The sequence below is a fragment of the Nelumbo nucifera genome, chromosome 6, assembly GCF_055504915.1.
Source record: "Nelumbo nucifera cultivar China Antique chromosome 6, China Antique-T2T, whole genome shotgun sequence".
Classification (NCBI taxonomy): Eukaryota; Viridiplantae; Streptophyta; class Magnoliopsida; order Proteales; family Nelumbonaceae; genus Nelumbo; species Nelumbo nucifera.
The window spans coordinates 26298886-26325445 of NC_142654.1; the positions used below are offsets into that span (position 1 = coordinate 26298886).

At 39.1% G+C, this 26560-nt stretch overlaps 1 long non-coding RNA gene across 1 annotated transcript; it reads left to right on the plus strand.

The window, feature by feature from the left end:
- Positions 1–2945: 2945 nt before the first annotated feature.
- LOC148790696 (uncharacterized) lies at positions 2946–25324 on the plus strand. Its single transcript, XR_016077134.1, has 3 exons — positions 2946–4795; positions 6023–6200; positions 24338–25324. It is a non-coding gene; the product is annotated as an uncharacterized LOC148790696 (long non-coding RNA).
- Positions 25325–26560: the final 1236 nt, after the last annotated feature.

Here is a 26560-nt window from a genome sequence, read left to right on the forward strand (position 1 = left end):
GGCTCAACGCTTACATAGAGTAGGCAATGTCGAGCCATGTAATGGTGAGGTAGGGAAGATGCCCCACTAATCGGCAATAAGAAAAAGGATCAAAGAGCAGATTTCCATCAATGAAGGTAAGCTTGAGTTGTTGCTCCATGGGAACAGGAGAAGGTCGAGAACCAAGAAAACCAACATCATTAAGTATTCTTAAAGCATATTTGCATTAGGATAAGTGAATCCCACTAAAAGAACGAGCAATCTCAAGACCAAGGAAATATTTCAACTACCCAAGGTCTTTAATTTGAAATTGGTGGTGAAGATGATCTTTGAGCTGCTGAGTAGATGAAAGATCATTTCTAACCAAGATAACATCATCAACATATATGAGAATAGCAGTAAAAGAAGTGGTAGTTAAGCATGTGAAGAGAGAGTGATCAGCCTGTGATTGTGTGTACCCTATTGCAATCAAGGTAGCAGATAATTTGGCGAACTATTGTCGAGATGCTTGTTTAAGACCATAAAGTGATTTGTTCAATTTGCATACCCTATGCTCCCCCTGTCATGAAGAACCGAGAGGGATATCCATGTAAATCTCTTTTTTTAGGTATCCATGAAGGAAAGCCTTATTGACATCAAGTTGATATAAATGCCAATTACGAATTGCAGCAACCGCAAGGAGACAACGAATAGTGACAAGCTTTGCTATGGTAGCAAAAGTCTCATGATAATCAAGCCCTTCCTTTTGATTATATCCCTTAGCAACAAGACAAGCTTTATATCTTTCAATGAAACCATTAGATTTATACTTGACTTTGTAAATCCATTTGCATCCAATAGATTCTTTACTTGGAGGTAGTAAAGTGAGGGTCCAAGTATTATTAGCTTCAAGAGTTTGAATCTCCTTAGCCATAGCCTTTCTCCATAAGGGATCATGCATAGATTGTTGTAAACTATGAGGTTCTTGTGTGGAAGAGATAGACATTGAGAATGCTTTGTAAGCAGGGGATAGTTTATCATAAGATAAAACACAAGAGAGAGGGTGTGATGTATTGGACAAAAGACTCTATTGAAGAAGATATTGGCAAAGAAGGTGAAGAAGGACCCTAGGATGACTCATGTAAAGACGGTGGGTGGGGGCTATTGATCCAATAAGTGGAGTGACATGTAAGTCTGGCATGGGTAATGGTACAATATGAGAGGAACCAGTTTCGCTTGATGAGAGGGGGAAGACATCTTCATAAAAGACAACATAACAAGAAACAAAGATTGTTTGAGTTTCAAGATCATAAACTTGATATCGCTTTTTGCCATAACCCTAGAAAATACACCTACATACACAAGGATCAAATTTGGTTCGAGTAGAATTTATCATAGTTGCATAGCACAAACAACCAAACACATGGAGATGAGTTTATGAAGGCTTCAAACCAAAGAAGACTTTATATGGTCTTTTACTAGAAAGGAGTGGAGTGGGTGTTTGGTTTGTGAGATAGGTAGCTGTTAGCACACTATCTCCCCAAAAACAAGTGGGTAGTTCGGCTTGAAATAATAAGGTACGAGCAATTTCGATGATGTGGTGATTTTTTCTCTCAACAACTTCATTTTGTTGTGGAATGTACATGCAACTCTGTTGGTGAACAATTCTTTTGTCATTAAAGAAATCATCCATGTCAAACTCAAGGCCATTGCCACTCTTAACTTATTGGATGTACAAAAAAATAAAAATAGCACGAGTTTCATATCTATGATGCATCAAGTAAACCCAAGTGCTTTGTGAAAAATCATCAACTATACTCAAAAATAATGAGAACCATTCAAAGTGGTTGTATGATAACCACCCCAAATATCATAATGAACAAGTTGAAAATGTCTTGTTGTAGTAATTGAACTGATTGGAAATGACAAATGACTTTATTTAGCTAAATTAATGACAAATATCACAAGGTTCAACATTGTTAGGAACTATCAAACTCGAAATGTCTTTGGACAAAAGACCCATACGATTGTTATAAGGATCCCCCATCTGTTTATGCCAAATGTCATGAGAAATAATAGTAGTTATGGCATGCTTCGTAAGAAAAAAATAGTGTCCACCCTGTTTACCCGCTCCAATCATTGTCTTCAATGACGGGTCCTGTATAAGACAATGATCATGTGAGAAACTTTACGACACATTGACATTGTGTGGTAAGTTTGTGCACTGAAATAACGTTAAAACCAAAAGATGGAATACAAAGAATTACTATTAAGATAATGAAGGGCACTAAAGTAACTGTTCCAATATGGGTAACAGGTGTTAGTCGACCAAAATCTGTTCAATCGAAAGAAATGAACAATTTAAAATAAAATTTTACCTCCAGTGGCCATAACCTCTGTGCAAGGAACTCCCTTACCAATAAGTGTATATTGATCGAAACCGCTTTCTACTTTGATTCCTTGCTTCGGATTGATACAGTCGAGTTACTCAACAGCTACACACCGATTATAGTCGGTGACTCGCGAGAACTGTAATAACCCCTTAGATCTCTAGTTGATTTCTCTTGTGTATTAACTCTCTAGTTCAGTGCTAATAGGGAGTATTCTTTTTCTCTTTTTGGGAGAGCAAAATGAGAATGAAACTTGAAGGAGAAAAGCCAAGAGGGATCACACGCCTAGGGGAGATGGATCCTCTCTCTAGTCATTCTTTTAGGCAATCTTCCTATCAAAGATCTTGCCTAATTAGAGGGAATTTAATTCCCATAATTTCTGTCAATCAATCAGCCCCATGGTTTCCAAAATTGTAAATGGGATATTTAAATTAAAATTTGAATCTCACAAATCCCTCAATTTATGAGGCTGTTTTATTAGGAAATTGTTTAAGTCCAACACCCTCATAATGAGCTCTAATTAGGGTGATTGGATTTGGACCAATTCAATCTGGATCGTGGCCATTATGATGGGCCACAATCCGGGTCCTACCCAACGGGTAATTTCTCTAACAACATGCACACTAAACCCATTTGGTAACTTGATAGTTGAAGAACCAACAACAGTAATGGTGGATAACAAAGAAACTGAACAAACCATGTGGTCGGTGGTTCTTGTGTTTAATATCCACTGAGTAGTTGAAGAAATTAAAGTGAGACTAAGAGAGATACCTGATAACATGTTATCTGATTGAGAAATATACCTGCAAGGTTGGCACTATGAGGGGACTTATTGAGTAATATTTAGTAGTTGTTGATATTGAGCTGGAGTGAAGGGAAAGTTTCCAGCAGATTGGTTTGTATTAGTTTCACATGAAACCTGATTTGCATTAGAATGTGAGGCATCCTTCTTGTAGAGACGATGACCTAGAGGATACCCATGAAGCTTATAACACCCATCCATAGTGATCACAAGGGCGTCTTTCTTGATTTTCTGTTCCTTTCTTCTTTTGTGTCATTGCATATCTATTATTAGTAGTAGCATCTCCTCCGGTAAGAAATGCAACTGAATCTGAATGAGTAGTGCTACCAATCACGATGTCATGTTGCCACTCTTCTTGTAAAAGGAGGGAGAAGTACAGATACAGTTGATGCAGAATTCTGAATTCCAGTCCCCCTTCCCCCTACTACTAGCTCTCTCCCCCTATAAATCACATCCTGCCCGTAAATTTAGTATCAATTCATGGTCAGGATGCATTCCCCCTGTACTATAGGGACTATAAAATCCTGTTGTAGGCTGATTGGTCATTCTCCCAAAACCCAATTGATGTCAAGGGATGGATCCATCATGAGGACCTGTCCTCGCACAGCAATGTAAGACTCGTTGAGTCCCATTAAATATTCGATGACCCGATCCTTCTGTATGTAATCAACAAGTGATGTCATGGCACCACAGGAACAGGTAGGCAAGGGCCGATAGTTATTCTAACTCATTGTGAGCGATGTGCCCTTATATAGGTGTTAAAGAGTGTCGTTGTGGTCATTGCTTGTGGGACATGTCGGAATTGGAATCAGAATGATATATTCTCTTCATCTGTTTGGTTTAGTTTAGAATCCAAATCAAAATTGGTTGTAATGGATTCTTATGGGAGGGAATCGCCATCCCCTAATGTCATTTCACTAAGAATAGGAGTGGGATTTTAATTTTGGCATTGATCTTAGCGTTATGATGTTTGCCACGTGTCCCCAATCCCTTTGACGGTTGCATTGCGCATCAGCGTTAGCCTTCAGGGCATATAGGTGTGCCACATCACCATTCTTCGACTCAGCTTACCATCACTTCGTCAAACTTCCACGTGGAGATTCAACCTGGGCCAGATTTACGACCCATCAAATTTTAAAACACAAGTACACAACCACACTTTGTTCGAACTTCGAAGTTAACCACGAAAAACATCCCCTATTAACTACTAACCGAGTTCGGATCAGGACATTGCTGGTCACGCGCATCTTGCCGTACATCAAAAACATTGATTGTACTTTATAACACTGATATTCCTGATGTATAGCTGGATGCGCGTGGCCAGTAATGTATCGTCGTCAGCAGATCCGGACTCTTAGTCTAATCCGACGGCATGGAAACCCAACCGACCCAACCGGCCCGATTCGAATTTGTTTAATTGGATGTGCTAAAGTCCAAACACGACGCACACTATGAACTACTATCGTAAAGTGATACTTCCAGCCATTTTCAGCCGTACATCAGGAACATCTCCGGGAGTAAATCTGAATTCTCGCTAAAAATCCCTAAAATCTCTGACTCGAAGTAAGGTAGAGGTGAGCAGCAGAGTCTCAGCAGACCACCTAGACACCAACACCAACCGGCGGAGAAAGATCTTCTGTCAGAGGTAAAATGAAAAGAATCTTTGGTTGAAGAGGGAGAAAATAAGAGAGAAAGAAAGGTTTCTTCTCCTGCTTTAGTTGCGGTTCTTTCGATAAAGAAATCTGTGGCAGTCTCTCCCGTCTCAGAGCTTCGCTTCTTTTATTTACAGTGATCTGTGTGTGTGTATGTGTGTCAAAGAAATTGAAATGTTTCTAAACTCCGAAGTGCATCATGGAAGCAATTCATTATCCAAATGCAGGACGACCTTCAACAACGCTTTACGACAAGAAAATGCGTGAAGATATTATGAAACTTGAAAATGAATCACGAAGAAGTGATTCTTCAAGAGACACAAAGGAACCCCCAAATAGAATATTGTGAATGGATTATCCCTCTTCTCCATGGGCATTAAGCAAGTTCCTCAGTAATCAGTATTAAAGATATTAATGGATTCTATTTAAATGCTAAACCAACATTTTTTAATGGTTGATGTATTTCTGTACTTGCTGAAGGTAATTTGGATTTTGAATCATAAAAGCATCGTTTGTTCAATGTAATGGGGGAAGGAATGGAAAACTTTCTGCGCAAGGAAGGCTAATATAGAGATGAGTATTTCAGAGAGTAATCCTTTCCCGCCTTTTTTACATTGAAACTTGTGCCAGAACAAAAATTGAAAACAAGTATAGCGTTCAATTTGAGTTAATTTTATAGTAATTTCGTGTATATTCAACCGTTCAATTTGACAAGGCCTCTATTTTTCCGATACATCATGTTTGATTTGGTAGAAACCGAGAGAGAAACAAACAATATATTTGTAATGATCTATTTTAAAATCTTCAGTGGCTTGTGGAAACAATTGAAGCTTTGATTATCACAATGTGGAAGTTTTTGTTATAGAGAGAATGAGTACTTAAATGTGAATCTGTTTGACTTGAAATCAATTTAAATATCATATTCTTTTTAGTTAGAAAAGAATATATTCTTTTTCTTTTAATATGGAAAAGTTATATACAAAGGACCAACAAAAAAATTATATAAATAAGGAATATATCAAAACAAGGAGATAAAACATACACAAAATGTCTTGCTACTTCAAACACTTCATAACTGCTAAATTTAATAAAGTTAAGGATTACCTGGTCAATAGGCTTGCTAACTGTGTCAATTGCACTATTACAACTACATTAAACTCTATCAGAAGTTGGAGCATGGTTCTGACAAAAAGGGCTTGCTATTTGTTCTTTTCTTGCAGTGGAGATTGCTCAGTTTCATTAGTGGATAACTCCAGGCCTAGGGTACCTCTTCATACTGATTCCATAAGATCAGTTTGTTTTGGTGCAGAAGGGAGTCTATAATTCTATTTGCATCTGCTGGTAAAGGCAAGCTTGTCAAGATTTGGATATAGATTCTGGGCAATGAATCTATACAGTGTAAGTTCTGGTGTGTTTGTTTCATGTTCATGGGAACTGATTAAGACCATATGGATAGCCTTTAAGCACCTATAAATACTAATGATGCACAATTGTAGTGTTGGGACAATATCTCAATGCTCTTATTTTCAAAAGACCATAAATCTTAATTCTGTTGCAATTTTCTATCTGTTTGGTTGTTAGATAAACAAAGGGACAAACTAGGGTGGTGGGGGAAGGGGAACCTTTAAAACATGGTTCCATCTTGTCAGACATCATCATCCCTCTTTCTATGCAGAGATCTCTTATGGTAATTTCAGTTGAATGGTGGATCTGAGATCTCTTATGGTAATAACCACAACTATGTTGTAGTTTCTAGTCTGTCCATGTTATTTGTGTTTTAACTGGATTTAGGATGGATTGGGTGCCTAGGTTGTCAATGCAAGCTTTGTGTATTTGCTTTTCCTGGCTCAAGCACAATCTATGTCAATGGTTGGGTCAATTTGGTCCAAGCTTCATGCATAATCTCTATCACTTGCATGTGTCGAAATTTATCACTCTTCCTTGTTAGTAAATGTCTATGTTTTTCTTTTTTATCATTATTGTTATTGATATGATTTTGGTTACCAAAATGATGTAGGTGCTCCGATAAGCGTGAGTACGATTACTATAAGCCATGGCAATTCTTTTCTTTGTTTTGCTGATAAGTTTGGTGTTGTTGGCTGGTGGATTTAGATGGGAATAGTGAAAATCAGTCTTTTGTCAAAATAATGAGGATAATTGATCCTTCTTCATTATTGAAATATCATGACTTCTATAGTTTGTAATTTATTATGGCTCTTCTTTTTCCTTATGCTTTATATTCCTTCTACAGGAAACCATTGGCTTTTTTACATTACAACTAGTCTTGCTGATGTATTCACAAGGTTGCTTATTTTTTGATGAACACGAATGGTCAAGCCTGACTTGTAAAGTTGATAGATGGGGATTAGAATCTTTATCTGTTGATTTACAAGCTGAACATAGATGATAATTTGGAAAAGAAAGATTTCAGCTTTAATTTTCATGTAAACATTTGTTGCTTATGTCACCCTTCTTCCTCCTTAGCCTGACTAGCACAAGAATACAAGTTTGAGTATGAGAGCATGCTAAAAATGCTGGAGGTTAGCTTCATTTCGAATCTTCTGCTCCCAAGATCCAGTATATCTGGGACCAACATTGGACAATGGTTTAAACCATTTAAATAGTACATGGTGAACTCTTGGACCATTGGACAATGGTTTAAATTTAAACCATTTAAAAGCACCTGGGTTGGATTGGTTCTCTATGGCATTTTTCCACAACTGTTGGGAAGTCTTGGAAAAGGATTTAAAAGAGGTGTTTGATGAATTTGACCAGAAATGGAAGATTTCACGAGGAACAAATTCCACTTTCATTTCCCTAGTGCCCAAGGAAAAGGAAGCTAAAACTCCAAGGGACTTCAGACCAATCAGTTTGGTGGGTGGCCTATACAAAATAATAGCAAAAGTCCTCTCAGGTAGAATAAAGAAGGTCTTACCCACAATAATCTCCCAATCTCAAGGAGCTTTTGTTGAAGGAAGACAAATTGTTTATCAAATATTAGTGATCAATGAGCGTGTTAAAAAGAAGTACAAGGGTGGAAAAGGATTTATTTGTAAATTGGACTTAGAAAAAGCTTATCATTTGGTGGACTGGTCCTTTCTTCTTGAGATTATGGAGAGAATTGTGTTTGGGGAAAAATGGAGGCTATGGGTTGAGGGATGCTTAAGAATAGTGCAATATTCAGTTCTGATTAATGGGTCTGCTAGAGATTTCTTTCTAGACAAGAGAGGTTTAAGACAGAGTAACCCTTTATGTTTGTTCCTTTTCACCTTATTGCAGAGGTCTTAAGCAGAATGGCCACAAAGGCGGATTTGAATGGCTTATTTGGAGGATGGAGGGTGGGAAGGGATGAGATTGTAGTCACCCATTTGTAATTTATAGATGGCATAATCCTCTTCAGTGAGGAATCTAGTTCTAAGTCCCTAGGGAACCTAAAAGAGTTGGTGAGTTCCTTTGAGAAACTGCCTAACTTATGGCTCAAATTTGGAAAAAGCTTTGTGGTGAAGATGAACTTGCAAGAAGAAGAAGTCCTTAATATAGCAGAGCTCTTAGGTTGTGAAATCAAAATGTGGCCTTTAGAATATCTAGGACTCCCCCTGGGTGGAAACCCAAGATCTAAGAGCTTTTAGAAGCCTTCTTTGGAAAGATTTACTAAAAAATTGGCTCTTTGGAAGAGGAATTACATCTCTTTGGAAGGGAGGATAACTTTGATCAAAGCAACCCTATCCAACCTTCCTATCTACTTCTTGTTCACTGCCCTTATACCCGTTAAAATTGCTAGGTAGTTAGAAAAGCTAATGTGGGATTTCTTGTGGGAACTGAGGGGTGGAAAGAAAGATCACTTAGTGAAATGGGAACAAGCTAGTAGACCCAAAGAAAAGGGTGGACTTGGTTTAGGAAACTTACCCCAAAAGAACTCAACTCTTCTAGGAAAGTGGCTATGAAGGTTTCCCCTAGAAAGAAACAAGCTCTAGCAAATCGGACAATGGCTGGGATGCAAAGGTAGCACTCAATGCAAACTCCTTCTCTCCTTGGAAAGCAATCTATGAGGTATATCTTTTCTTTGTTAATCTCATTCGGTATGATGTGGGCAATGGTCAGGAGTATTGTTTTGGGAGGAACTTTGGATAGGTAGTCAACCTCTAAAGGTTCAATTTTCTGCACTTTATGCACTCTCCGATTACAAATGTGAACCCATTTCTAATTATGTGATTTTCTTGGCCTCAAGGATAAATTGGGATTTTGGGTTTAGAAGAGGTCTAAGGGAAATGGAGTGTGATTCTCTCATCCTCCTCTTGGCCAAACTTGATTCCATCTTCTTGGATCAAAGTGTAGAGGGAAACAGAGCGTGGTCCATTTCCTCAGATGGTCTATTTACTTGTGCTTCCTTTTTTAACTTCTTAATTCAGCCTTCTACCTCAGGGGTGAATTTCCCTGTGAAAGAAATTTGGAGAAAGCCAATCCCTCCTAAAATTCAGGCTTTTTGCTGGGAAGTTTTCCTTGGAAAGATTAATACCAATGACATGCTGCAAAAAATAAGGCCAATTACATGCCTCTCTCCTCACATGTGCTTTCTTTGCAAAAACAATGGTGAAACTATTTCCCATATTTTCTTATCCTGTCCTTTTGTGCTTTGTATTTGGGACCATCTTTGTTCTCTCTTTGGGTGTAGATGGATTCCTCAAGATGTGGCAGGGATCTTTGTGAAGGGATGAGAGATCCATCCTATGGACGCCCAAAGATTGCGGAATAAGGGGCGAATTTCAAAAATTTTATCTCTCCCTTCAACTGGGAATCGTATTCCCTATTTAGAAAATCATATTTTCAATGATCAATCTTGAACCATAAACTGAACCAGATCTGAACCAAAAGGAGTAGGAGAGGATTATACCTGATACGGAGAAATACTATCTCCCAATGGAGGTGTTCACGCCCAAGGAAGGATCCAAAATCAGCTCCCACTGAAGATGGCGCAGTGAAGGATGGAGCAGAATCAGCAATGTTCTTCAAAAGAACTTGACCCTTCGCAAGAATCAACTGGACGGCTTGTGAGTACAGCTCCAATCAATCTTTTCCCAAAAGATTGAAATCAAGATCCAATCTTGATTGCTCCCAAGAACTGGAGATCGAACTGAAGGAATGGCAATGGCAGGAAGGTGGCGGTAGAAGAGAATTCGCAGTATGCAGGAAATCTCTTAATCTCTCTTTCTTAAAGAGAAGAATGCTATTGATGTTATTCTGTTCTTCAAGGCTGCCGCCCCTTTCCCCTTTTATAATCTTAAAGGGATCAGATCCTAATCAGATTAGGAGTTGCTAATCCAAATCATATTTGGATTAGAAGTCCCTTAGTGATAAGGGATAATCCTTATCTTATCTGCAGATCAGATCAGCTGTTTCCTAATCTAATTAGGAGGTTTCCAGATCTAAATCTTATTTAGATCTTGGACTCTCTGAGTGGATAGGGTCTAAGCCCAATCCTTTTAGCTGACCCACTTCAGAATTCGCCCCCTTTAAATGACTGGTCAAATCAGCCCAGTTCAAAATGGGCTTAAGGCCCATTAAGGTTATGTACTCAAAAACCTTCCAAATTGCTGCCCAGTTGGGCTTCCTTGTATGGCGTGGGACCCAAGCATTGATCTACACATCAGCCACATGGGTTCAACCCAGCCTTTGTTACAAGGCCTGGCCGAATGCACTGCTGAAGACAGTGTACCCCCTGAAACCCATCAAATGAGCTCTATGGGCCCAACACTTACACTAAGTGGTCCCTGGGCCAAGCCACCTTGTAACACCCAGGGACTGTGGGCAGATGCAAGATTAGCCCATCAGGCATTATCCTCAATGGTCTTACACTTAACCTCTCAGCCCATAATGATCATACACTGCCCGACAAGAGAGGACCTCTCCCTCGGCTGCAAGGAACAGTGTTGCACTCTCCACTTATATGGATCCCGGGAATTAAAACCTTCTTGCAAACATTTTAGAAACCATATATATACTTTTATATCTTATATAAATATATTTTGCAAAACAAATCTCAACGGTTGAAATCGGCTACCGGCAGTCTTGGTTTCCACAGTGTCAGCCTTGTCAGGGTAGGTCTCCCCAGACCAACCCACCGGCCGCGAACATTCTAAACTAACACGAGTCTCATTAAGTGTCCAGTTTAAGGGTATTACACAGAAACATACCAAGGGAACATGAATCAAATATGTATCTTTATTCATTTACAATAAACTCATAAAGTACATCATTCTGATTGAAGCTAAGGGCATACAAAACTGTCTAACAGCTCCCACTTGCACTTAGGTCCAATCAGGTACTAGCCGGAGTCCCATGCTTTCCATGTGTTTCTCAAACACTTTCTGTGACAGTGGCTTAGTCAATGGGTCTACCACATTCTCCGCTGATGCTACCTCTTTACACTATCCTCCCGTAGGTCCAGCGTTGTCATACAACGGTGGAATGGGTGATGTGCTGAATTCCAAATTCAGGAATGAATACCTTCATTCATAAGGCAGCCTCACTTACGGCAATGCTTTCGGCTTGGGTTGTGGACTATTAATTTGCTACTTAGGACCCCTGTTTGCTGACATTCAGGAAACAACACACGATCCTATCGTGAAAGCATATCCAGATGTAGACTTTCTATCATCTGGGTCTGACTGGAAATCGGCATCTGTATACCCTTGGATCTGTAGTGAGCTACCGTCGAACACCAGACAAAACTCTTTTGTCCTTCGAAGGTACTTAAGTATGTTTTTCAGAGCAGTCCAATGCTCCTGCCCTGGGTTGGCCTGAAATCTGCTTACTACACTCACTGCCTGAGCTATGTCAGGACGAGTGCATAGCATGGCATACATGATGCTCCCTACGGCTGAGGCATAAGGAACGTCTTTCTTGCCATCAATCTCCTCAGAAGTCTTGGGAGACATCTTCTTGGAGAGAGTGACTCCGTGCCTGAAAGGAACATTTCCTTTCTTGGAGTTTTCCATGCTGTATCTTTTGACTATTTTGTCAATGTAAGCAGATTGGGATAATCCTATTATCCGCTTCGATCTATCTCTATAGAGTCGAAGACCCAGTATATAGGAGGCTTCTCCTAGATCTTTCATGGAGAATTGCTGCGAAAGCCATACTTTCACTGTATTTAACATTCCTACATCATTCCCAATGAGTAGAATGTCATCTACATACAGAACCAAGAAGGTAACCTTATCCCCACTGTACTTCCTGTAGACACAGGGTTCATCCGGATTCTGCTCGAAGTCAAACGATTTGACAGCAGAGTTAAAACGGATGTTCCAACTTCTAGAAGCTTTTTTAAGCCCATATATGGATCTGTTAAGTTTACATACCATGTTTTCCTGACCTACAGCAATGAAGCCTTGCGGCTGCTGCATATAGATATCTTCAATAAGATCTCCATTCAGGAATGTAGTTTTGACATCCATCTGCCAAATCTCATAATCATGGTATGCTGCTACAGCTAGCAGGATCCTAATGGATTTAAGCATGGCCACAGGCGGAAAGGTTTCCTCATAATCGATGCCTTCTTTCTGAGTGTACCCTTTCGCCACTAGACGAGCCTTGAAGGTCTCAATCCTGCCATCGGGGCCCTTCTTCCTCTTGTAAATCCATTTGCAACCGATTGCTTTTACCCCGGAGGGTGGATCTACTAGAGTCCAGACTCCATTGGTCTCCATTGAGTCCATCTCTGCCCTCATGGCCTCCACCCACTTCTGGGAATCTATGTCCAACATAGCTTCCGCGTAAGTCACGGGATCCTCCTCACTAGTCAAGGTTTCCACCAGGTAACTATCCTGGTCATAACCATAACGGACTGGTGGCCTGGATGCCCGAGTGGATCTTCTAAGTTGGTCACTACCTGGAACTTGTGGGACATCTCCCACTGCTCCTGAGCTCTCCTCATCAAGAACAACTTCCTGACGATGGGTGTCCAGGATATAGTCGGTTTCCAAGAATTGCGCATTTCGACTGCAGAACACTTTCTGCTCACTTGGGTCATAGAAAAGGTAACCTACAGAGCCTTTTGGGTAGCCTACAAATAGGCAACGACTAGTTTTAGATTCCAACTTGTCTGCACTCGTTCTTTTAACGTGTGCTGGACAACCCCAAATCTTCAAGTGTCTGACACTTGGTTTCTTTCCGGTCCAAAGTTCATATGGAGTATTCGGAACCGATTTGGTTGGAACCCGATTCAGCACGTAAGTCGCAGTCTCTAATGCGTAACCCCAAAAGGATGTGGGTAACTCTGAGTGTATGAGAAGCGACCGGACCATATCTAATAAGGTCCTATTCCTCCTCTCTGAAACACCGTTAAGTTGTGGTGTAGCAGGAGGAGCTAATTGTGATACTATCCCATTGTCCTTTAAGTAGTCCCTGAATTCGTCAGAGAGATATTTGCCACCTCGATCGGATCGAAGGGCTTTAATTTCTCTCCCTAACTGTTTCTCGACCTCTTGTCTAAACTCTTTGAACTTTTCAAAGGATTCAGACTTGTGTCTCATTAGGTACACGTAACCATATCGTGAAAAATCATCTGTGAAGATGATGAAATACACGTGTTGATTTCGTGTCCTAACACTCAGGGGACCACATACATCAGTATGTATTAGGTCAAGTGTGCCCGTACATCTTTCAGGCTTACCATTAAATGGCCGTTTCGTCATCTTGCCTTGTAGGCAAGGCTCACAGGTGGGAAGATCTTCTACAGCTAGAAAATCCAAAGGACCATCCTTTACCAACCTTGTGATTCGGTCAACACCGATGTGGCCAAGTCGGTAATGCCACAGACACGTAGGATTAACTGTATCACGGGCTCTCTTCTTGGGGTTTTCAACCGACGTAGTTTCGGTTATGTTAGTTTCTAGAGAAGGATGTAGAACATAGAGACCGTTCTCCAGTTCCCCGTATGCGATGAATCTGTTGTTTCTTTTAATAGTAATCGTATTACTAAAGAAGACAGAATAACCATCTGCACACAGTTTTGAGACAGAAATCAAATTTCTTCTTAAATTTTGTACATAAAGACAATCTTTCAGTACAATTATTCCTTCTCTAAAATATAATTCCACGGTTCCTATGGCCGCGGCTGCAACAGTTGTAGTAGTCCCCAAGTTGAGTGTGACTTCTCCTTCACTCAGCCTTCTGCTTACCTTGAACCCCTGCAGTGAGTTACACGCATGAGTTGAAGCCCCGGAGTCAATACACCAGGACGCAGAAGCTACCAACAAATTGGTTTCTATAACACAAGTTTCGAAATTACCTTTCTTGGATTCTAGGTAGGCAGGACAATTCCTTTTCCAGTGCCCGGTCTTCTTGCAAAAATGACAGGCATCTGATGCCTTGTCCTTCCTCTGTTTCTTGGGTTTGGCAGCCTTTTTCTGGGGCTTTCTCTTCGCCTTCCTTTTCTTGCCCGATTTGCCAGTTTCAACAAGCATGGCAATGGGCTCATCCTTTTTAATCAATTCTTCGGCCCTCTGCAACATATTGCTAAGTTCCTGCAAGCTGACGTTCAGCTTGTTCATGTTGTAGTTCATGATGAATGGATTAAAGGATGGAGGCAGAGAGTTGAGAATAGCATCGATCTGAGTTACCAGATCCAGCCCGGATCCAAGAGCCTCTAGTTCGTTGATATAGCCCATCATCCGGAGACAATGGTCGTGAACTTGTTGGCCCTTGGTCATCTGCGCGGTCATGAACTGTTTCAAGACCTTCTGCCGAGTAGAACGATTCTGCTCTTCGTACATTGTCCTAAGACTGTCCAATACGTCCTTAGCAAATTCGATCTGATCGAACTGCCTCTGAATTGGATTGTCTAAGGAGGCAATGATATAGCAGCGGGCAAGGGAGTTTTTCTCCTCCCATTCTTGGTATTCTCTTCTTCGGGCCTCAGAAGCCCTACCTCCCGGACGATTCGGGGCAGGATTCTTGGCTACCTTGTCCAATTTCTCAGAGGTTAAGACCAACATAAGGTTCCTATACCAGTCAGCATAGTTTGGGCCTTTCAACTTGTTGTCATCAAGTAGCTTTGCAAATGATCCGTTTGCCATTTTCTGATAAAAGAGCAAACATCAGTCCACGACCTAATTCGATTCATGTTCATTTCATAGATATGGATTTTAATCTACGATCCATTTCCATTTATTCATCTCTGAGATTTCCCTCCTTTCTCAGTGACGGAAACTACGGGTTGTCTCTGGAAATGTGGGAAATCACATAGGGTGCATGAAGCCAACTGTTTCAGCTGCATAACCCCACCACCTTTCTGTGAAGGATCATATCCACTCATCATATGAGTTTTCCCTTTGGCCTCTGTCAGACAAGGTTCAGAGCCGTTTTCAGGTAAACCTTTCTGTCCAGTGAGTGCTTACCCATCTTATTCGTGAACGCCAAGGTACCGTGAGAGAGTTCCCATTTTCTGGTGAAGCCCCTCCCACATCGGTCTATGACGCCCCTATCATCTTATGAAACACTTAGACAAGCCCAACAGCAAATGGATAGCCCATTTTCTGGTGCGTTTCCTCATTACTGAAGGACCCATCCTCGTGCTAATGATGGAAGGCCTTTAGAGAGTTCATCATATGAATCTCCCTATCACATGCACTCATATCATCTAGAGGGAACAGATAATTACGCCCTAGTTCCATCTTTAGGTCAAACCAAAGTGGCTCCCACTGACTTCCATAAAGCCAGATTTTGGTGGGCCTAAATCGGCTAGGGTTCCGCACGAGACCTCATGATGAGGTGTGGGGCCCACCACTGAGGGAGGTCATCCAATGACCAAAAGGGACACCATGGCAATGATGTGCATTCAGCCATGGTGTGCGAAAGAGCCACTGTCGATTGAGCATGGGCCAAGTACTTATGGCCCATGTACGTAGCACATCACACATCCATACATCACATGCAGGGATAAATTGATCCAATCAATTAATTATCTGTAAAGCCCATTCGAAGCCCATTTTAAATCCATAATATTAACCATTAATATTATCTAGGTATATGGGCCGAATGGTTCAACCCATATAGCTTTTAAGGGTTAGGTGGGCTTTTAGCACTTTTAACTGTTTAAAACTGGGCCTTTACAGGTTGGGCCGAATTAACCATTTAATTAAATATCAATCCTTAGGCCCATTAGTGGGAAATTAGGGCTGACTTTCAACCTTGATTAAACCCTAGATTCGGTCCAAACAGTTTGAACCAATCTTGGTTCGAATGGGTCTAGGGTTTGATCTTTAATTAAATCTTTAATTCAAGAAAATAATCTGAAATTAATTACTGATAAAAGAAAAACAAGAATCAGTAAATCAGGGCTGTTCGCACAATCCATCCTGCAAAACAGAGGTTAGATCACAGAATGCAGTTTCACAAACTGCAAATCGCAGATGGCGATTCTCCCATCTGCGAAATCTTCTTCTCTGCGAAATCTCCCTTTCTGCGCCGCCATCTTCGATCCAAAATTAAAATAAATAGAAATCCTATTTCTATTAATAATTACAACAGATCAAATACCTATACATTGAGTCTAGAAAATAAAAAAAATTATTTACAGACCAAATGTAATAAATAAATCAAGAAACTGCAAATCTTGCAGGTTCCCTGCGCAAACCAAGATTTTGATCTCCTCTTGTATGAACAGCCCATAAATCAAGAAAATCATAAAGAACAATTCTAAATAATAATCAGATTTATATAAAATTAATTTCAGATTATTCGCCCATTAATTTTGGGAACAAAATTTCCCAAAACCCATATCTGCGCAAATCAGGTAGAACACCTTCTGCCCATTTGCGCAGGTTCAGATCTGAAACAAACTGGTTCAAGATTTGAACCATGGCTCTGATACCACTGAAGGGATGAGAGATCCATCCTATGGACGCCCAAAGATTGCGGAATAAGGGGCGAATTTCAAAAATTTTATCTCTCCCTTCAACTGGGAATCGTATTCCCTATTTAGAAAATCATATTTTCAAGGATCAATCTTGAACCATAAACTGAACCAGATCTGAACCAAAAGGAGTGGGAGAGGATTATACCTGATACGGAGAAATACTATCTCCCAATGGAGGTGTTCACGCCCAAGGAAGGATCCAAAATCAGCTCCCACTGAAGATGGCGCAGTGAAGGATGGAACAGAATCAGCAATGTTCTTCAAAAGAACTTGACCCTTCGCAAGAATCAACTGGACGGCTTGTGAGTACAGCTCCAATCAATCTTTTCCCAAAAGATTGAAATCAAGATCCAATCTTGATTGCTCCTAAGAACTGGAGATCGAACTGAAGGAATGGCAATGGCAGGAAGGTGGCGGTAGAAGAGAATTCGCAGTATGCAGGAAATCTCTTAATCTCTCTTTCTTAAAGAGAAGAATGCTATTGATGTTATTCTGTTCTTCAAGGCTGCCGCCCCCTTCCCCTTTTATAATCTTAAAGGGATCAGCTCCTAATCAGATTAGGAGTTGCTAATCCAAATCATATTTGGGTTAGAAGTCCCTTAGTGATAAGGGATAATCCTTATCTTATCTGCAGATCAGATCAGCTGTTTCCTAATCTAATTAGGAGGTTTCCAGATCTAAATCTTATTTAGATCTTGGACTCTCTGAGTGGATAGGGTCTAAGCCCAATCCTTTTAGCTGACCCACTTCAGAATTCGCCCCCTTTAAATGACTGATCAAATCAGCCCAGTTCAAAATGGGCTTAAGGCCCATTAAGGTTATGTACTCAAAAACCTTCCAAATTACTGCCCAGTTGGGCTTCCTTGTATGGCGTGGGACCCAAGCATTGATCTACACATCAGCCACATGGGTTCAGCCCAGCCTTTGTTACAAGGCCTGGCCGAATGCACTGCTGAAGACAGTGTACCCCCTGAAACCCATCAAATGAGCTCTATGGGCCCAACACTTACACTAAGTGGTCCCTGGGCCAAGCCGCCTTGTAACACCCAGGGACTGTGGGCAGATGCAAGATTAGCCCATCAGGCATTATCCTCAATGGTCTTACACTTAACCTCTCAGCCCATAATGATCATACACTGCCCGACAAGAGAGGACCTCTCCCTCGGCTGCAAGGAACAGTGTTGCACTCTCCACTTATATGGATCCCGGGAATTAAAACCTTCTTGCAAACATTTTAGAAACCATATATATACTTTTATATCTTATATAAATATATTTTGCAAAACAAATCTCAACGGTTGAAATCGGCTGCCGGCAGTCTTGGTTTCCATCAGTGAGAGTGCATCCCCGATCATTACCTTTGTCCGACAAAGGGGCTGATCTTGTCACTATGATCACCCACTCAGATGAATTCTCGGACTGTCCCAACATACCCAGGTTTTGACCCCCACTAAGGATCTCACTGATTGGTACATCAAAGATAGCCCAATCCGACACCTAGTGCAGTATCATAATCGAGTCTAGGGGTCAGGTGTAACTTTCCAGTTTTGTCCATCAATCTCCAAGGTCCAGGGCAATACTGGAAATATGGTCCAGTTCAAAGATTCAATTAATCCTACACTGTATGTGCCTAGGGTCTCACCCTGGCAGCTGAGACAGGCCACCCCAACCGACTTGGTGGCACCACAGTGTCAGCCTTGTCAGGGTAGGTCTCCCCAGACCGACCCACCGGCTGCGAACATTCTAAACTAACACGAGTCTCATTAAGTGTCCAGTTTAAGGGTATTACACAGAAACATACCAAGGGAACATGAATCAAATATGTATCTTTATTCATTTACAATAAACTCATAAAGTACATCATTCTGATTGAAGCTAAGGGCATACAAAACTGTCTAACACTTTGGAAATCCTGAAAAGTGGAAAAAATAAAAATAAAAGTAGCACATTGGGTAAAGCCCTTGGAGGAATTTAAATCTTTCTCACTAAATGATATTCTGAGAGATGGAAGAGTGGCTATGTCAGCTCAAAACAAGGAAAGAACAATGATGGAATGGAGACAACCAGCGGCCAACGTGTAAAACTTAACTTTGATGGAAGTTACATAGGCAATCAAGCAATAGCTGGGATAGGAGGGTTTTTTGAGACTTATAAGGGAAGGTGCTTGCATTATATTCAGGACCTGTAGCTAATGGTGATGCATTGATAATAGAGTTGTCTACTCTACTTCAGGGACTAAAATTTGCTAAGCAATTTTGGTTTCATAACTTGGAGGTGGAAGGGGATTCACAAGTGGTTATCTCATGGGCAAGGAATAGTACCCAAATCCCATGGTTTACAGGCATACTATCTGGGAAATAGAGTCCTTAGCAAGGGAGATAGATGTTGCTTTTAGATGGGTGAGAAGAACCAGCAAATGGGATGGTGGACACATTGGCTAAACAAGGGACTACAAGACAATAGATTTTTTGGGCAAAAATCTAAAGTTTTTCTTGGTGGGGAATTTTTCCACCTTGATGTAATTCCTTTAATTTGAAGTTAATAAAATTTATCCTTATTGATAAAAAAAACTCTTGGACCAATGACAATATTCTCCCGAATTTTGATATTATTGTTGTAATATCCCATTCCTTAAATAACGTTTTCTTTACAAATAATCTTGTGCTCAACTTAGTTGTATGCTTTTCCTGTCACTTTTTTAGAAAACATCTATTTGCCTTATTAGTCTTCTTTTTATTAGGGGATATATGTTGACAATATGAAATTTCCTGATTAAATAGAAGAAAACCAACCTAATCCAGATTGGAAAATGACTTGTCAAGACAAGGTATGGGACATGGAATTTATACTGAATTGAAGTTTCTACATGATAAGGCACTACAATTATTGAAAAAGAATTGAGTAAAACATAGGTTCAATAAAATGTGAAGCTACATTTTCACTTTTGTCAAGAACCTAGATGATCTTGTGATCTCTAAAATTTAGGAGGTTCTTCTGAAGTAATATTCAGTTATGCCCACATTGTCCTATTTTATTATCAGAGTGGTTCTTCTAACAATTTTTTATTTATGGTGTTAAAACTATTGCCTTATTTATCACTGTTACTTCTTTTCATTCCAAATTTAATATTTTGGAATTTTCTTCTGATTGGTAGTTCCTTGTTAGTGTAAATTCATGTAATTGAAGTTCCTGCTTCTTTAAAATTTATTGATGTTTTTAATGTAGATTTAATGCTTCCTTTATGCTCATTATACTTCTCTTGGCTAAGAAACCCATAAATGGAGGAGTAGGTGTGTGGTGTCCCAGTTTTAGAAGGAACCTGAATGATTGGGAAGTGGAATAATGGGAGGAGTTGATGCAGATCCTGAGCGTGATAAGGGTGGATACAACAAGGGGGGACAGGAGGATTTGGGCAAAGGAGAAATCAGGTAGTTTCTCAGCCAAATCTTTTAACAGCAGCCTGTGCAGGGAGGAGGAAGATAATTTTTCCGAAGACCTCATTTGGAGAACGGTGGCTCCTCTAAAAGTTTCCTTTTGTCTATGGGTGACGGCATTAGGGAAGTGCTTAACAGATGACAATTTGACAAAGAGAGGGTGGGTAGTAGAACCAAGTAGACGTGTCCTATTTGGAAACAACTCTGAAAAGTTGGAGCATCTCTTCCTGCACTGTAGATTTAGTTGGGTAATTTGGATGAAAATGTTAAAGAGGTTTTTGGAGTTCAGTCGTGCCTCCCAAGGAATGTATTTGGATCTGCTACGGGGTTGGATTCTAAGGGGTCTGTCGAGAAGAGGTAAGATTGTATGGAAGGTGCTGCCAGCGGTGGTGGTTGGTCAATCTGGTTGGAAAGAAACAAGAGACTCTTTGAAAACCAGTTGAGATCAGAGGAGGAAGTCTTAAAAAGCATTTGGGGAAGGTTACACTTCTGGGTGGCAACACACAAACTGTGCAAGAATTGCCCTTACAGTTCTTTTTTGGAGTATAGAAATCTTCTTGTATGATGTTCTTTTTTGGTTTTTCTGAGTTGTACAAAGCTTTGCCTTTCTCAGTTCCTCAGTGGGCAAGGCTGGATCTTTTTTCAGTCTTCTGTTAATGAAATACTTTACCTTTTCTCTCAAAAAAATAAAAAAAAAAACCCATAAATGGAGCTCATAAGATAAAATTTTTTTGCCCAGGTCACACAAATTCACACAAGAGTGAATTCCTGCCATCATATTTTCAATTCTTTTTACTTCTAATGTTCATTCCTTTGTTGGTCTATTTTTTTATGCACTCCAGAAATAAAAGTTATATTTTGATCTATTAAACCATGGGTTGATTACCAGACCAAAAAGGGCACTTTGACACTCAAAAAGAAAGGAAAAAGATAAACCAAACGTTTAACCTTTGAATGTATTCATTTTTTTTTTATCGGCAACTCAAGAAAATTTTATTAAGGTTAAGGAACAAAAAGGTACAACAAGAAGTTGTTAGGGAAAAGATCCCTTACAGCAAAGAACCCCCACACATTTAAGATTCAGCCCAAAACAAACCTTTGAATGTATTCATGTATGAATTAAGCATGAATTTATTTACCTACATACATGTCTACATTGCAAGTAAGCATGTGAATGCCTATGTGCCTTGTTTGTAGTTCTACCATTTTCCTGTTTTTCATTGATAAAAGTTTCTATTATCAATGAAAAAAGAACTCTTGATTAACTTTGATTCATTGCAAGTACTTTTGTTATTACAACCTCCACAATATGTTCATTGCTTTAAAATTGGATATGACAACTTAACTATATTGAACTCAACTCAATTAGATTTTGGATAGAGTATGATTGTAAAGTTGATCTATAGAACTCTGTTAAGTCAAATTGAAAAACGTGGGTAGCTTACCTATCCACCTTGACCCATGAGTTAATTCTCTCTCTCATTGGCCATGTTGAAGAGAAGTTTGCTCCCACACCCTCTGCATTCTCAGCCTTAGTCCTTTGAAGGCTTCAACCATGCAAAATACAGAGTTCAAGGCTTCAAAGCCTCATCCTTTAACAGTAAAAACTGAAAATGTGACAAGACCATCTTCAGGGCTTCAACTTTTTGACTGTTACACCGTGGTTTTTATAGTAATTTTACAAGAGAAATAACCTACAAGATAAGAACTTCGGTTGTTTGTTTGTTTGTTCCCCTTAAAAGCCATGCCATTTTTTCCTGAGCATTGGCATGGAGTTCAAATGACTTTTATGGTGATACCTTAATGTACATTCAACAAGTTGAGATTTGAGAATTTCTAGAACTGTAATTCTTTATTGTCCAATACACCATATTTGAACATATCCATGGTGCTGATACACTCTTCTGGTTTCTAGCTGTTGAATTCCTGAATGGAGGGATGATTCTTAGATAACTCTGTCTGGACCTTAGCAGGTTGAGAGTGGAGATTAATCCATGGTCACGACAGGTTTCTGTCTTGCTTCGCCTTTGTTTGTTCCCCAAGTTGTCAACATGGATTTCTTCCCCTTGGTAGTTGTGATTCAACTGTTTTTCTTGTGGGATTCCTGGATATCTTCTTGATATTTGTTAAATTGGAGCACAGGTAACCAAGCCTATTTATTCCATATGTCAGCTGTTATGCTTCATCTAAACAATCCATACTAGAAGGAAAAGGATGATACAAAATCTTTGCTATATGGAAATTAGCAATTATTTTTATTTCCACACCCTTCCTGATAGGGCAATAATGACATTTTTTTTGCTTGCCTCTTGAAGGTAGGATTTAAAGAGTCTAATAGGAAAGAAATCTGCTATCCTGCTGTCACTGGTATTTCTGCCTTTGCCAACGGTTCAATGGTTGTTGTGACCATCCAGAGGCAAGTCCCTTGGCTTTTCATACATTACATGGTTTAAAGGAATTGCCAATATATTCATTTCCTCAGGCTTTGAGGCTCCTTTTGGTACATTTCTTACATATATTTTAACCCCCCCCAAACAGTTGAGTAATGATTCTTATCTGTCACGTTTCTATGAGGGAACCTTTTCTTGTCAAGGTAAACATCTCAATTTCAGTAAGGAAGTATAACATGGATGGATTTTTTTTGAGTAGAAAAACTGGTAAATATTTGGATAAATACCAAAGCAGAAAAAATTCATACAATTCAATTTACATTGTCAGCTAAGCATTTTTCTTTGATCTGACTCATGATTTTAAGTACCTAGTTTTTGGTTGCATTTAGTTGCACTTTTGTTCAGTCAAACCCTCAAACTAATAAACCGATGACTGGGTAGCACCAGTGATGCAGACATGGACAAGATAAAGAAACTATGCAAGGATAAAGCAAGTTTCTCCAAATTCATGTTCCAGTTTCAATTTCATAATATCCAGGTAACTTTGGTGGTGTTTTTCTTGTTGCAGAGTTCCAGAAACAAATCAAAACCACCTATTTTGAAAGCAAATTTTTTGTTAAAATAAAAACACATAAATCATGTTCTTGGTTGTATATGTGTTGTTTTGTTTCTAGAACTGAAACTCAAAATGTATTCTTGAATTTCTGGTTTAAAGATCATGTTTTCATCCAGTGTTTGATATCATGTTTCACAAATCGTATAATATCTGTACCCAAAACTTGTTTTTGTTTTAAAAACCATTGCTTTTATGGTTTCAAAAGCATGACCTGTTTTTTAAACAAAACAACTTTGTTTTTGAGAAGGCAAAACAAGAACACAGTTCAACTTCAATTTTTTTGCTGATGTGGCAACTATATAAACAAATGAAACAAAAATGCTCATGTTGAAGAACACCCCCTTAGTTTTTAGTCAATTTGAATATTTTGAAAGATATTTTCTAGCTTGTTATTGTCATATGGATAGGATTAATCATCCTAAAGGGTCAAACTAGTTTAAAGAGCCTTATTGGGGAGGTTTTGGAATTTGAAAAGTTGATATCTTAATTATCACTTTTCTTGCAGTCTAAGATTTAAAGGGTCAAAACTTGTCTTTTTAACTTGATTTTGATGTCATTAAACAGTTTTTGATTTCAATTATTTATCCAACAAGATCAAGATCTTCTGAGTTTGATGTGTTTTGTGAAAGCTATGGTCATCTTAGTAATAGCCTAATAGGGTGTAAGTCTGACAAGATTCGCATCTGTCTAGTAAGCTTTTCTTAGAGTTGTTTAAGACAGTAGTCAAGGGTATGTCTTGGATTGTTTTTATGTTACATGTTTTTGCCACTTAGGCTTGCATATTTAACTGCTGCAATGCACTCTTGACCTGAACTTTGCTGGATTGAGCTGCTTTATGATTTATTACATACGTTAAGAACTTATCCTAAAAAGCCTGTATATATGCAAGTTATACATAAGCCTGCATTTAAGTATAAAAAAAACCTAGACAAGTACTAACGTCATTAAGCATTAAAAAAGCTCATAGGAAATAAATATGAACAAATCATATAGTTCACGTCTTAAAGCAAATCCAATGGAGAGGGTTTTGAATGTTAATGTCTATGACTTTTACATCTACGTTTGCATGCTAATATAAGTAATGTGAAATAAGAAAGAACATTGCCTTTTTTAGAATTCTCATAAACTCTTTATGGTAGTTCTTTCTATTTGATCTAGTCCATTTTTTTTTTTTTCAGCTTCTGATTTTCTTCCACGGGATTAGAGAGAGAGAGAGAGAGAGGGAGAGATGTCCAGTACTTATGTTTCTACGCATACACATATGCATGCTTTCTGGTCCAGGTGCTTTAAGAATTAAAATGTCTTTAAGCGGACTGTGCATGACCACTACTGGCTTTTCTGGTCCAGTTGGAATTGTTCATTACATGTGATTCGATGATGCTGCTTTTACCTTTAACTACTGACCACTACTGGCTTTTCCTTCAAAAAACCCCAAAAGGAAGAAAAAAGAACTCCAAGGACAACTTCTCATGGTTTCTTAATTCTTATTCCCTAACATATTCCTTCCTCTCTTTGGATGGCCTACCATGACCATCTAAGTCTAAGAGCACTAAGAATCAAATCAGAGGCAAGGGAGGGACATGAACTTTAGAGGTATGTCAACCTGCTGCTAAGACAGAGAGCACTTTTGGAGGGGGATTGGACCCCTGATCTCCACAACAGCCACTGGGGATTTCTCTTCTGGAAGGTGGTGCCTGGTGGTAAACAAGTTGCTTCTCTTTATCCACATTAAATTTTGTAAAGTGGGAAGAGTAATAGAGTATGTTGCTCTGAGGATGCCTTCTTAGTTCTTATGGTTCAGATTCAATTGGATGATCAATGAGGTCCTGGTCTGTTCAGGGCCACCCACCCCTCTTATCATGCTGGTCTTCTCTTTTGATAATTTATTTGCTGGGAAATCCAATTCAAACTCAATACATATAAATGAAGAAGACGAACTTCAAAGAAAAGATTTGCACGTATGAAATCCAGTTGGAATTGATGATGTGCGTATCTGAGCTTTAACTTAAAACTGATAAAGCCCAAATTCGATTAGTATGGACATAGATTAATTTCATGCATCCAGTTGGATTTCTTCAAAGAGTGATGAAAATAATTGAAGTGATTGGTCATTCGTGCAAATTTAGCTTTTGGTACGACAGGATCTGACAATTCTTACAAAGGTACGTTCTTTGTTCAAACAATGCTTTTAGAATAATATTGGTTTAATAGAACAAGAATGTTCTTTAGTTCTTATCCCAGTCTAGCTCGACCAAACCCTAGTTGGGTTAGATCGGATTTAAAGGGTAAACCACTATACTTTGTTTGGGGGTGGGGATCATTTAACTACCTAAATTTCATTTTGTGCTTTATTCCTTTCCTGAACTAACAACTCTATGAGCATTCCTTAGGCTGTGTTTAGTTGTTTGCACTGATGCAAAACTATGGTAATGGCGTATGATTTGGGTGCTAATTTTGACTTATTTTTGTTTAAATATGTGGGTGGCGGGCCCAAAATCCTAATTCCTAATTTCTAGCTATGTGAACAATGTAAGGTGGATATCATCGATTCGGCCAACAAGGCACTCATCCTCTGCTGGACACTGCTGAAGTATGCAAATACCGATCGTAATTCGTAAACCAGATCTACTATATTGGGGGCCCACATTGTAGCTGTCGTACACATCTCCAAAATTATGGATGAAGATAATTCCAACACCATAAGGCAACTTTTTCTTGATTAATCACCATAATGCAACTTCGTCGGATCAATAATCAAAAAGCAAATATAAGCTTGAAGGCTTTACCGTAGTCCAATCTCCAAACATAGCTCATGGCCATGATCGATCTACAAGGTGGGACCCATTGAGCACTGAATCATAATCCCCATGATTGTGTACCATATTTAGAAATTTGCACCAAGGTTCTGGATTTTATTTTGAAACAAGGCTCAGTTTGGGAAGTATAAATATAAATATGTACACTGCAAAATCTCTTGTAAATCCTATTTGCATTATGGATATTTGTACTTGTACTCTTCAAATTGAGCCCAAATGACAAACTTTATTGAGTTGTGCCCAGGATATAAATGAAAAACAAGCTGTAAAGGACAACCAAGAAAAACGATAATTTGATACTTTGAGCCTATGATCATGTAACCCACTTTCAATTGAAGAAATGAGAAGAGAAGGTTGATTAAGAGGGGTTTTATTATATGTTTTAATTGAATTGAAGATTAAACTACTGGTTTAGATCAATTTACAAATGAGCACACTACAGAACAGGATCGGCCAAATCCATATTTGTGTTTCAATTTTCAATAATTAGATAAGGTTTGGATGTGGTTCCACCCCAATTATATAAAGAATTCAAATCAAATTATTCATGTTTTTTTTTCATTTTCTTATAAATATATAATCTTT